General features: G+C 32.8%; 1 long non-coding RNA gene across 1 annotated transcript; it reads left to right on the top strand.

Moving 5' to 3' along the window:
• The first annotated feature begins 712 nt into the window (after positions 1-712).
• LOC127715406 (uncharacterized) lies at positions 713-7094 on the top strand. The gene is made up of 3 exons (XR_007988397.1): positions 713-871; positions 5728-5932; positions 6997-7094. It is a non-coding gene; the product is annotated as an uncharacterized LOC127715406 (long non-coding RNA).
• The last annotated feature ends 4812 nt before the right edge of the window (positions 7095-11906 follow it).

Here is an 11906-nt window from a genome sequence, read left to right on the forward strand (position 1 = left end):
AAGTTTTCAAGTTATAAGGAATAAATTAGGAATAAATAAGGAATACTTTTCAAAGTCTGTTTAGATTTTTGCACTGAATGCTTTCTTCCGTGATGGTCACTCACATTAACTTTCATTTAGCGAAATTTCGCTACATGGAAAAAAGCTGGTATACAAATATATATTGAAGCAATCGATAGGCATATCAATAAATTACAGTGTTATCGGAATTTCTAAAGAGTTTCTTTCGAATATCAATATTTTTTTGTCACATTGACGGAAAACCAAAGGAGTTACATATAAAGGTATGGGTCGTGTTAGTATAGTCCACGACTCATATTAAACCATAAGTTCAAAGCCAGTATGTAAATACAAAGGTCTATTCACACAAATTTCTCTGGATTTTTTCTATCATATTTGTTCTATGTATTCATATTTCCAGTAACACCATATACACGATAATGTTCTAATGGATATTTTATGCAGCTAATATGCATAGTCGTAAATTGTAGATTTTATATTGACAGACCACAAAATTATAAAATTATGTGAAATAAATGACAATGCTTAAAGATATGAGTACACTACAAACATCCGAAGGACTAAAATGCATGAAATGATGTTCATATATAATAATTATGCATTGATAAAAAGGTAAATAAACGCTTACACTTTACCCTGTAAACATAAATAAGGCGGTGGCGTACATATATTGAGTCAGACAAACGATCTTGTCAAATTTGTCTAGAGGGAGTATCTTAAGTCATGTTCAGTAACATCATCTTTTCTACGTTCTGGTTATAATGTGCTTTTAGTATTACGTGTATTATGGAGGCTAAATCTTTAGTTTTGGGATGTTTTCTTTCGTTCGTGACCATTTTAGTTTTGTTTGGTAAGTACCCTTACACCTGTATGAGAATAATGAAGTCTACTTTCTTTCTTTCAAAGGAATTAATAATTTAAATATCGAAATAAAAGAAATTATTTTTGCAATTAATTCTTCTTCCCGACGATTTAAAAATGATTTCTGTTTAAAAATAAAGAAATCTATTGCCAGCTATTATTATTTATTAGTATAACTAGTCGAATCTCTTTACATTGTGAAAAAAAGGCTTCGAAGCACAAATGGAGGTTGTCTTGATCGTTCATGTTTATAGAGACAAAACACACTTGAAGGATTTATACAGACAAACGAATTCGGTCACTACTTACATTTTTTTTTATGTAAGACCAAAATTATATTAGGAATACCATACACCTTTTAAAGAAAACACATAAGACATTGTTTCGAGAATTATTAAACATATTTGTTATATCTACGTGCATTCTATACATTTGTACTTCTATGTGTAGGATATCAAAATTTTATATAAAGGAAAGCATAAAAGTTACATATATGTTTATCCGATATTCATAGAGGTTGCTCCGAAGCCTCTTGCAAAATTTCACAAAAATCCGTGAGTTTGTCATTTACGTACTTGACACTTTAATTGACAGTTTTAATTGCGTGTGCTTTTTTGTGATATTTGGAAATTCTCACATCCACATAAAAGACACACACACATTTTTTTCTATCGAAGAAGTTGTGGCTATTATCGCAATGTTCGTATTAAGAAAAATCAAATTGTTTGGTCGATTTCAAAGTCAGGAGATGTGCTTGTCTCAGTCACTAAATTTGGATTTTCACAGAACCTAAAGATAGAAATGTGCACGTTTTCTCTTGAAGTTGTTTTCTGTCAAAAACCCTATTACTCCACTGATTTGTTTTAAAAATATGTAATTCCATTCATCGGAGTTACGTATATATATATATATATATGAGTTAGATTGCTGACAAATAACAAATACATTGTGTATTAAATAATAATATAACATCTTCACACGCTTAAAAACACATGTCTTATGTCTATCTCTAGATTCGCCTTACGTGACAAGGTAACACTACGACTATTGAAGTTATATTTTTTTATATAGCGGATGTGGTCGTGGGGTCTAGAGCGCTGGACATGAGGCTAAGCGATTGGTGCTGTAGTGTATCAAAGGTGTGAGTTCGAATCCCGTTGAGGGACAAAAATTTGTCAGCACAAAAGTCTAATTCTAACACTGTTGGGTGTAATTTTCAGACTTATATAAATATTTGTATTAACCCTGCGTCTCAAACACACTGAGATCCAGTGGGCATATATATTGTATGGTTGTCACTTGCTTAGACTTGTTTGTATGATATACTTATTTCTAGTGACTGTATAATGAATTGAATCATTATCCCATACTGTATATAAAAATTGTTGAGTTAGATTGCTGACAAATAACAAATACATTGTGTATTAAATAATAATATAACATCTTCACACGCTTAAAAACACATGTCTTATGTCTATCTCTAGATTCGCCTTACGTGACAAGGTAACACTACGACTATTGAAGTTATATTTTTTTATATAGCGGATGTGGTCGTGGGGTCTAGAGCGCTGGACATGAGGCTAAGCGATTGGTGCTGTAGTGTATCAAAGGTGTGAGTTCGAATCCCGTTGAGGGACAAAAATTTGTCAGCACAAAAGTCTAATTCTAACACTGTTGGGTGTAATTTTCAGACTTATATATATATATGAAATATAAATGAGTGAAAAAGTATATTTCAACAAAACGCATTTGACTAGCAGGTCGAACAACTGATGTTCTTAAACCCTGCTGACTGCCATTGGCGATTGCCAAATAAACGGATCACAAGATGTAACAAAACAGACCTTATTATCAAATTATTACCAAACAGAAAACAATAAACTTGCGGAAAAGATGGTATACCGCAAACATGAGGTGTAAAAATTTGTACACCATATCCGGATTTCGACAATTAATGTCTCTTCAGTGATGTTAGGAATCGAAACGGTATTTGGAAGGCCATATAATTTACCTCAATTTAGGATAGACTCTTGAATTTTGAAAGAGTCAAAATAGGATGAACGGATCATATAAACCCGAAGGCAAATATAATACAAGCCCAAACGAAAAAATATAAACAAGTCTAAATTGAAAACAACGTTATATATATATATATATATATATATATACAAGTCTAAATTGAAAACAACGTTCAAACCTATGATTACGTTGGATAAAAACCGCAACTTTTGTACGTGTGCATGCAAAACAAATTTCTTGTTAGAGGGGTCTAAATACAGCACAAACAACATTTTCCAAAAGACCAAAAAAGTGAAAAAGTATATTTTAACAAAACGCATTTGACTAACAGGTCGAACAACAAATGTTCTTAATTCCTGCTGACTGCCATTGGCGATTGCCAAATAAACGGATCACGAGGTGTAATAAATGGATCTTAACTACAACTTTAATACCAAACAGAAAACAATAAACTTGCGGCGAAGATGGTATACCGCAAACAAAGGTGCAAAGTTTTTTTGTACACCATATCCGGATTTCGACAATTAATGTCTCTTCAGTGATGTTAGGAATCGAAACGGTTATTGGAAGGCCACATAATTTACCTCAATTTAGGATAGACTCTTGAATTTTGAGGAGTCAAAATAGGATGAACGGATCATATAAACCCGAAGGCAAATATAATACAAGCCCAAACGAAAAAATATAAACAAGTCTAAATTGAAAACAACGTTCAAACCTATGATTGCGTTGGATAAAAACCGCAATTTTTATACGTGTGCATGCAAAACAAATTTCTTGGTAGAGGGGTCTAAATACAGCACAAACAACATTTTCCAAAAGGCCAAATGAGTGAAAAAGTATATTTTAACAAAACGCATTTGACTAACAGGTCGAACAACACATGTTCTTAATTCCTGCTGACTGCCATTGGCGATTGCCAAATAAACGGATCACGAGGTGTAATAAATGGATCTTAACTACAAATTTAATACCAAACAGAAAACAATAAACTTGCGGCGAAGATGGTATACCGCAAACAAAGGTGCAAAGATTTTGTGTACACCATATCCGGATTTCGACAATTAATGTCTCTTCAGTGATGTTAGGAATCGAAACGGTTATTGGAAGGCCACATAATTTACCTCAATTTAGGATAGACTCTTGAATTTTGAGGAGTCAAAATAGGATGAACGGATCATATAAACCCGAAGGCAAATATAATACAAGCCCAAACGAAAAAATATAAACAAGTCTAAATTGAAAACAACGTTCAAACCTATGATTACGTTGGATAAAAACCGCAACTTTTATACGTGTGCATGCAAAACAAATTTCTTGTTAGAGGGGTCTAAATACAGCACAAACAACATTTTCCAAAAGACCAGAAAAGTGAAAAAGTATATTTTAACAAAACGCATTTGACTAACAGGTCGAACAACAAATGTTCTTAATTCCTGCTGACTGCCATTGGCGATTGCCAAATAAATATATATATATATATGGAGTTTTGAATTTTGTGTACAGCATTATCAGCTGATTAGTTCGCGTCTAACAACATGTGCAGTTGCTGTAAAGCATTTTTCACTTTGTTTTCCTCCACATCATAATCTTCTATGCTGTTTTGGTGTACATTAGTGTTCATTGCTTATATTGGTATATAGCATAATCTACTGTTAATGTTTGGTATACATACAGCATGAGATACATTTATTTTTACAACATTATTATCTTTCTATTTGCTGCACAAAATTATCTGCTGTCAACTTTTGTCGTATATTATCTTGTGTTCTTTTTTACCATACAGCATTTATCCACTTTTCATATTTGCTGTATAACCTAATTTTGTGTTTTCTTTTTCTGTACAACATCATCCACTGCTTATATCAATGTACAGCATCGTGGGCTGTTTTCCTGTAAAACATTATTATTTACATGTTAGTTTGTGGTCTAGCATTATGTGGCCTTTTTTTTTTATAGTATATCACTATGCATAATTGAGATACGGGTTTTACGTCAATTAGACAGCATCAAAACGACATGTAAAAAAACAACATCTAAAGATACAGTAATAGACGTTCACACAATATCTAAAACTCGAAATCTAGAGTCTACTATTTATTTTGTGGTACAGCAATATGTGCTGTTCGTTTTTGGTGTACAGCATCATGTTTATTTTTGCGGTATAGCTGCATGTGATGTTCTCTTAATTTTGGTGTACAGTACTATCTTTTTTTCTGTTTTTCGTGTGGCATAACATCATCTACTGTCCCTTTTTTATGTATAGTAATATTTTTGTTTAGTTTCGTGGCACAACATCCACTTCTGTTTTGTTATTATATCTTTTACGGTTCCTTCAGTTTAGATAGCACTGCATATGGACTCTTTATTGCTTTTGTACATTTACATTACCTGCAATTACTATACCATCGGTCGACACCTTTTATGTGGACGATTAATATCCATTGTTGTTATCCGCCCAGTAGTAAGAGCTTTTGGCTCTGTCTGGCTGCATGATATATCGGCTACAGTTTTTTGAGGAATTGAAAGATGTTGAAAGTTGAATATTTGTACTAAGGTTAGGGTTTAAACTCGTACAGTCAAAGTTGGCTACAAAAAGGACTTTGCTCTTTGGTCGGGTATTTGTATTCCCGTTTCCATTCTCAATTCTATTTGGTATTATGATAAATGCAATTCTCCAAATGCATGTTCACTTGTATATGGCTTTGCAAAGTATGGGCTTTATATCCGATAAAGATCTTCGCATTTTGATTTGTAGTTTGCTGTTTGACTTATTTACCTATTATTGCCTTCAAGAGTTAATTGTTACGTTTCTTTATTGTTTAGCAACACCAACTGAAGCTGGTGAATGTTGCCGTTATCGAAGTTTTTTGTATGGCCGCCGGACACATGACTCCAGATGGTGTCCAGTTTTCTGTTGTTACTTTCGGTTATCTGGGACTTATGGCTGTTGTGGTGACATTGGAATGAGAGCACCATACCATGACAGATCGGCTTTCTGTAAAGATTGGTTTACATTCAGATCAAACTTGTAAGTATTTATAACTATTGAGTATTTCACTAAATATTCAAATTGAAATGTTTTAAAATCTGTGAAAAATATATGTTTCAGTTAACTTTCTAGCAACATGCAACATGTTGAAACTGCAACTGGGTTTTAAAAGTTAGTAAATTAAATAAATGTGAATATATATCCATCAATGTTAACAATTTTTACACCAAAGATAGATTTCTAAAGTATTTGCTTCATTTTTATAACAAAGGTTATAGATAGACTTGTCAGGGTTTGAGGTTTATAAAGCGAACTTACACAAAAACAAATAACACTATACAGAAACAAACACAAAAAACAAGACAATTCCAAATTTCTGGAGCTGACGATGGTCTCTTTGGCAGTATGTTTGTTATATGAATAAGTAAAGAATTCCGCTGATATTTGTGTTGGCGCTATTTGAAATTGCAATGAGTTGAGAGTTTTTCACACCGTACAACCGACTATTATTAATTTTTAACAGCACAACAGATACGATCATGCACCGCCATATACACTGTTACGTTTTTGAAGTCAGTATGAATTTTGTTTTTTACAAGTTAAAAATTATTGTTTTACTCCATCTTTAAGGCTTCACTGTGAATTTGAGATAAAAAAAAAAAAAAAAAAAAAAAATGGTGTGCTTTTGTTTTTTATTGGTGTGTAGTGATTTGTGTTATGAATTGATACACGATATCCTCTGTGTGCGAAAAATTCTCCTGCATGCCCTCTCCCCATCAACATAAAATGCTTCAAAATCAAATGCCTCATACTCCCCATTTCCACCTACATGATACGAGTTATATGAGAAATAAACAGTACAAATTCACAGAGGTGATTTTAGGTGTTTTGAATATCAAACGTTATCCTTCTGTGTATTTCTTACTATGAAAAATGTCCGTCTGTTAAGTAATTCAAGACAACAGATTAATTTGAATAATATAGCTTTTCTTTATGTTTGTTGTGAATCATTTATTTACACTTTATAAATGACACCTATGTACATGTACTGTTCAAAAGAATGTATAGCTCGGAGATTATTAATATAATTGTTTCTTTTGTAGGTGGGCGCCTATCTTAATAGCTATAATTGCACTACTTATTTTACTGTGTGCCGTATTCGCTTGTTGTCATCTATGTTGTTTTTGTTTCTAACCATGTACCAAATCAAATAAAATCATATATTTTGTACAAAAAAAATTAAAAGTTTGATACAATATTACTTTCATATAACTCATTTGAAAAACACATAGAAACATTCATATACGTGTTGTTGTAGTGGTTTTTGTGTAAAATAATGTCTGATATTGTACTATGCTCCTGGTTACAATACACCATTAGATTTTATGGGCGCAGCCATTTTATGAGCATAACATGGTATTCAGAATTAAGAGTATAGCTAATCCTGATTGGTTGATATGTGCGCCCGTTATTTTTTGTTATTAGAGACTTCGTGCATTCTGCATTATACCAAAGGCCAAATAAATTATTTTCCTTAGCCCTAACGGAACTGAGATGTCTTTTAAACGCTAGGATGAGACACGTATTTTTAAGTGCAAAATTTATAGGCATGGGAGATAAGTACAAATTACGCTAAGAAAAGCAACGCGAACCTATATTTTTTGGACCAAAAAATACTGTCCTAATAACTTTTCTTTAATTCTAGCAAGGTTTCGTTAAAAAAATCAACTTTCTGAAGTCTGTATCTCGAAAAAGGCTATCATTGTCGCCTATGGGGAAATTAATTGTTTATTTCAATCTCCTTTAAAAATGCATGATATTGTGTTATGCTCTATAAAAAGAATCATGTCTGATCTTGTACTATGAACCTTTAAAAACTACTGTCTGATATTGTATTATGCTTTTAAAAAAAATTGATATTGTACTATGCTCTTTGTGAGCCCATTTAATGGAAAATGGATAAAACATCTTCTTCTTTTGAATAATAAAACGCGTTAAGTGTTCAGTCTATAATATTGATTTTGATAAAAGTCTATTACATTTTGTGAAAAATAGAATTTTTGACCAAGCAAAGCAGGAACTGAAAGGAAATTTCAGGGAGTGTTTTGTGTGTGTAAAACGTTAGTCGGGTTTAAAAGTTGTGTAAATATTTCGAAAAAAGTTATCAGTCATTGTAATCTACCCTGTAAATTCTATGAACAATTGTTATTGTACAACCATGAATTTTAGTTGTTATGAATATTTTTATGCTGATGAACATATAGTTTAAGCTAATAAAGGATCTGAATCAAGTCTGGATCGTACCTCAAGAAGGTCAGTTGTGCGCACTGAAATGAGAATCATATATATCTACATACCTCATTTCAAAATATTATACGTTAATAAAATTGTAGTTGTAAGTAACAATATTGCGATTTTTTGCTGTTAACCCGTTTGCTCACATATTGTTTTCAATATAATGCGACGGTCATACAAGTGAGAGGTTTAGCTAGCTAAATATAAAACCAGGTTTTATCCACCATTTTCTACATAAGGAAATGCCTGTACCAAGCCAGGAATATGAAAGTTGTTTTCAATTCGTTTGATGTGTTTGAGCTTTTGGTTTTGTCATTTTGTGATAAGGGACTTTCCGTTTTGAATTTTTCTTGGATTTCGTTTACTTTGTGCATACCAAAAGCAGAAATTAGCGAGAAACCAACCGAATAAAGCCGCCCATGGCCTATCAGAACACTCTTTGCATACGTCCCTAACTACTAAATTTAGCAATGTTTTAAAGGTTTTTAATTCATTGCTATTGATAACAATATTAAGGGATGGACTTAGAATTTCAATATGACCCCAACTAAGTAGGGTAAAGGATAATGAGATAACAAGTAAATAGCACAAGTTCACCAGAACGGATAACAAGAGCACTCCATAGGGTCACCAACTATGCAGATGTATAGGAGTCCACGATGTATGAAAAGCCCTAAACGCCTAGAGTATAAACGTAAGTTGTGAATTCACCAAATTCGAATCATATATACGAGTATATATATCAATTAGATAGACCGATGTTTAACACCAAATCCAATTTATCAATTTACTGCAAAAATATCTGCAACAACATCCAAAATTGTCAATTAAATAGACAATTATCTGAAACCAAATTCAAATCATCAATCATATTGGAAAATATCAGACACCAAATCCAAGTTACACATTTTATAGCCAAATCCAAGTTACACATTTTATAGCCAAATCCAAGCGACTTCTCTGAGATCAGGACTTTGTAGTTTTTGTCTTTTTGTTAGTGTTTTTTGTTGGCTTAGTGCCGATCTAATGAGTCAATTTTCCATCTGATTTTTATAGTTCGTTCTTATGCTGTTCTGTTACGCCAATGTCCGAGGTAAGGGGAGGTTTGAGCACTCACATACATGGTTAGCCCGCCACATTCTTTTTTGTGTCTGTCCCATGCAAATCAGGATACTGTAATTCAATGGGTGTCGTTGGTTTCTATCTGCCATATTTGTTCCTCGTTTATTGTTTTCAGCATAAATCAGGCCAATGTTTTTTTTTCTCATTTTAATTATTTCACATTTTTTTCATGCCGGTGCCTTTTGTAGCTTACTATACGGTATAGGTTTTGTTGATTGTTGAAGGTTGCACAGTGCCGTATATATGTTTACATCCTCGTCCTTGATAGTTCTTTTTATTGACAATCATATCACACCTCCTTATTTTAATATAAATATCTGTCACAAAATCCAAATTATTAATTAAATAGACAAATATTTAACACCAAATCCAACGGATCAATCGAATAGACATATATAATTTGAAGAAACAGCGATAAACGCGACTATCTATGACCAGTTCCCTGGTTTTCACTTGCACAAAAACATGTGACCTGTTGAGGCTCAATTATATAAGTACCAACCATCATTTTTATCTAGACCAGAAGAGATCGATATATTCAGTTAAACAGATAACAAGCACATGAAGACAATTGTCTATTGATGAAGACGATATGTTGACCTCTACATGTGTTTGGGATTTTGGTCGTTGGGTTGCCATTGACGAATTTCCACATAACTTTTTATTCACATTCTTGATGTTGATATGGTACGGTGACACGGCCGACTGACATTATTACACCGCGCATCCGCCATGTAGAGATTAACCCAAAATACCTACTATCTTTATAATATCTGGAAATGATCTGACTTGGTCTGTTGAAGATTCTATATTGTTAAAAGTGTCCGGTGGAATAGATGTCCAGTCCTTTATAGCATTCGAGATAAAGCTAAATTTGAGTTAGTCTGTTCTGGTTGGAGGTCCGAGGAAATGATATTCATACATGGATTTGGTGATTCTTCTGGGTATTTTCAAATGCTCTTTTGGTATATGGGCTTTATTTTTTAGTCCTTTGTGCAAAAGTAGTAGCCTGCTATCTGTTTTCCATCTTTTAATGATGGTAAATTGAGCTGTTTAAGAATCGCTTTCACTGATCCAGGTTCATAGTCTCTGTAATTTTATGTTACGAACCGAGCCACTCTTGCTTTTGGATGTTTTTTTTTATTTCTCCTGAAGATAGTTTGATGGGACTTAATTATTCAAGGATCGGTTGTATTAGTTCTTTGTACGCTTGTAATTTTATTTCCTGGGGCAAGATGATAAGTTGCGCTATAATAATCCATTCTACTGTAGGATTTTTTTACAGATTTCTTCAATATTCCTTTAGAAATTCGTATATCTTAAGATTGACACTGCTTACAGTTTACGTTTTGATTTATTAAGAGTAAGGTCAATTTGAGAAGAGTTGTTAGTTTATATAGAAAATTATTGACCTTATTTTGAGAGAATACGTCATCTACATACTACTCCCACTTCGATATATAAATTTCTGTTAGTCCTCGTGAAATTTAGCCATCTATTCATATCTCAGTAATAAAGAAACACATCTGCTATGATGTCCCCAACGGAATATAACTAATTTGATCGAAAGTCAAGTATTTTCTCATCTCAATCCTATGAAGCCGTAGTAATAATTACGATTATGCCTGTAATATAGACCTTGACGTACGTCAAAGTTGAACTGTGTTGAACATCCATTTAAAAAAAATGGCAGTGGATTTTTCAGAAATGCCAGAATTGTTTAATTTTATTTGATTATCTCGTTTGCCTTATATCATCTGAACTTATGTAGTTAAAATAATCTAAAACAGAAGATACGAAACTTGGTGTGGTCTTAGTTTGGTCACTTTGAAAAACTGTTTTATAGTTTCGAGCTGTTCATTTATCTTCAAAAAAGTTTTGATTTCTGGTAAAAGTTCGATAATATTTTGCATAACATCATCAATGAGGCATATCATCGTCATTATCAACATTCTCATCATTATTATTGTCAGCAGGATTATCAAAGTATTTAGGAATATTGTCCTCCGAATCTGGAAAATTTTCCTACAGTTTCTATTTAGATAGCGGTGATATGATACTTTGTTTATTTTTTTATGAGCTGGACTAGCTGTTGTCGGCGATTTCAAATTCAAAACTGAAGCTTTCGTAAATACATTTCCATTGATATCTTTGCATATCTGTTTCCTACATGTTTCAACTTCACATGGATTGAATTTAAAAATTCGATAACCATAATGATCAGTGGTTGGCGATGATTAAACCTTTTTCATCTGAACTCTTTATTTCCATAACTGTATATGCATTGTATGCTCCTGTGTTTTTGTGCCAATTACCTCTCATCACAGTATTAACAATTGCATGGGTCCATTGCACATTGGACTCTTCGGAACAATCGTTTGAAAAAACAGGAATAAACTAAACAGGTACAATAAATGATACAAGTCACAAAATACAGATCCTTCGTAAAACTAATAAAGGTCAAATGAGAGCAACCCCATATTATGTCTCAAAGGCTTAGAGCTGTCAAAAAGATGAAACGATTTTTAAGGAATTAAAATTCATTGCATTTGTTGAACATGAAGTGACAGTAGACTGGACTGAAATAAACGCAAAG

This window comes from Mytilus californianus, unplaced genomic scaffold, assembly GCF_021869535.1.
Source record: "Mytilus californianus isolate M0D057914Y unplaced genomic scaffold, xbMytCali1.0.p SCAF_9, whole genome shotgun sequence".
Lineage (NCBI taxonomy): Eukaryota > Metazoa > Mollusca > Bivalvia > Mytilida > Mytilidae > Mytilus > Mytilus californianus.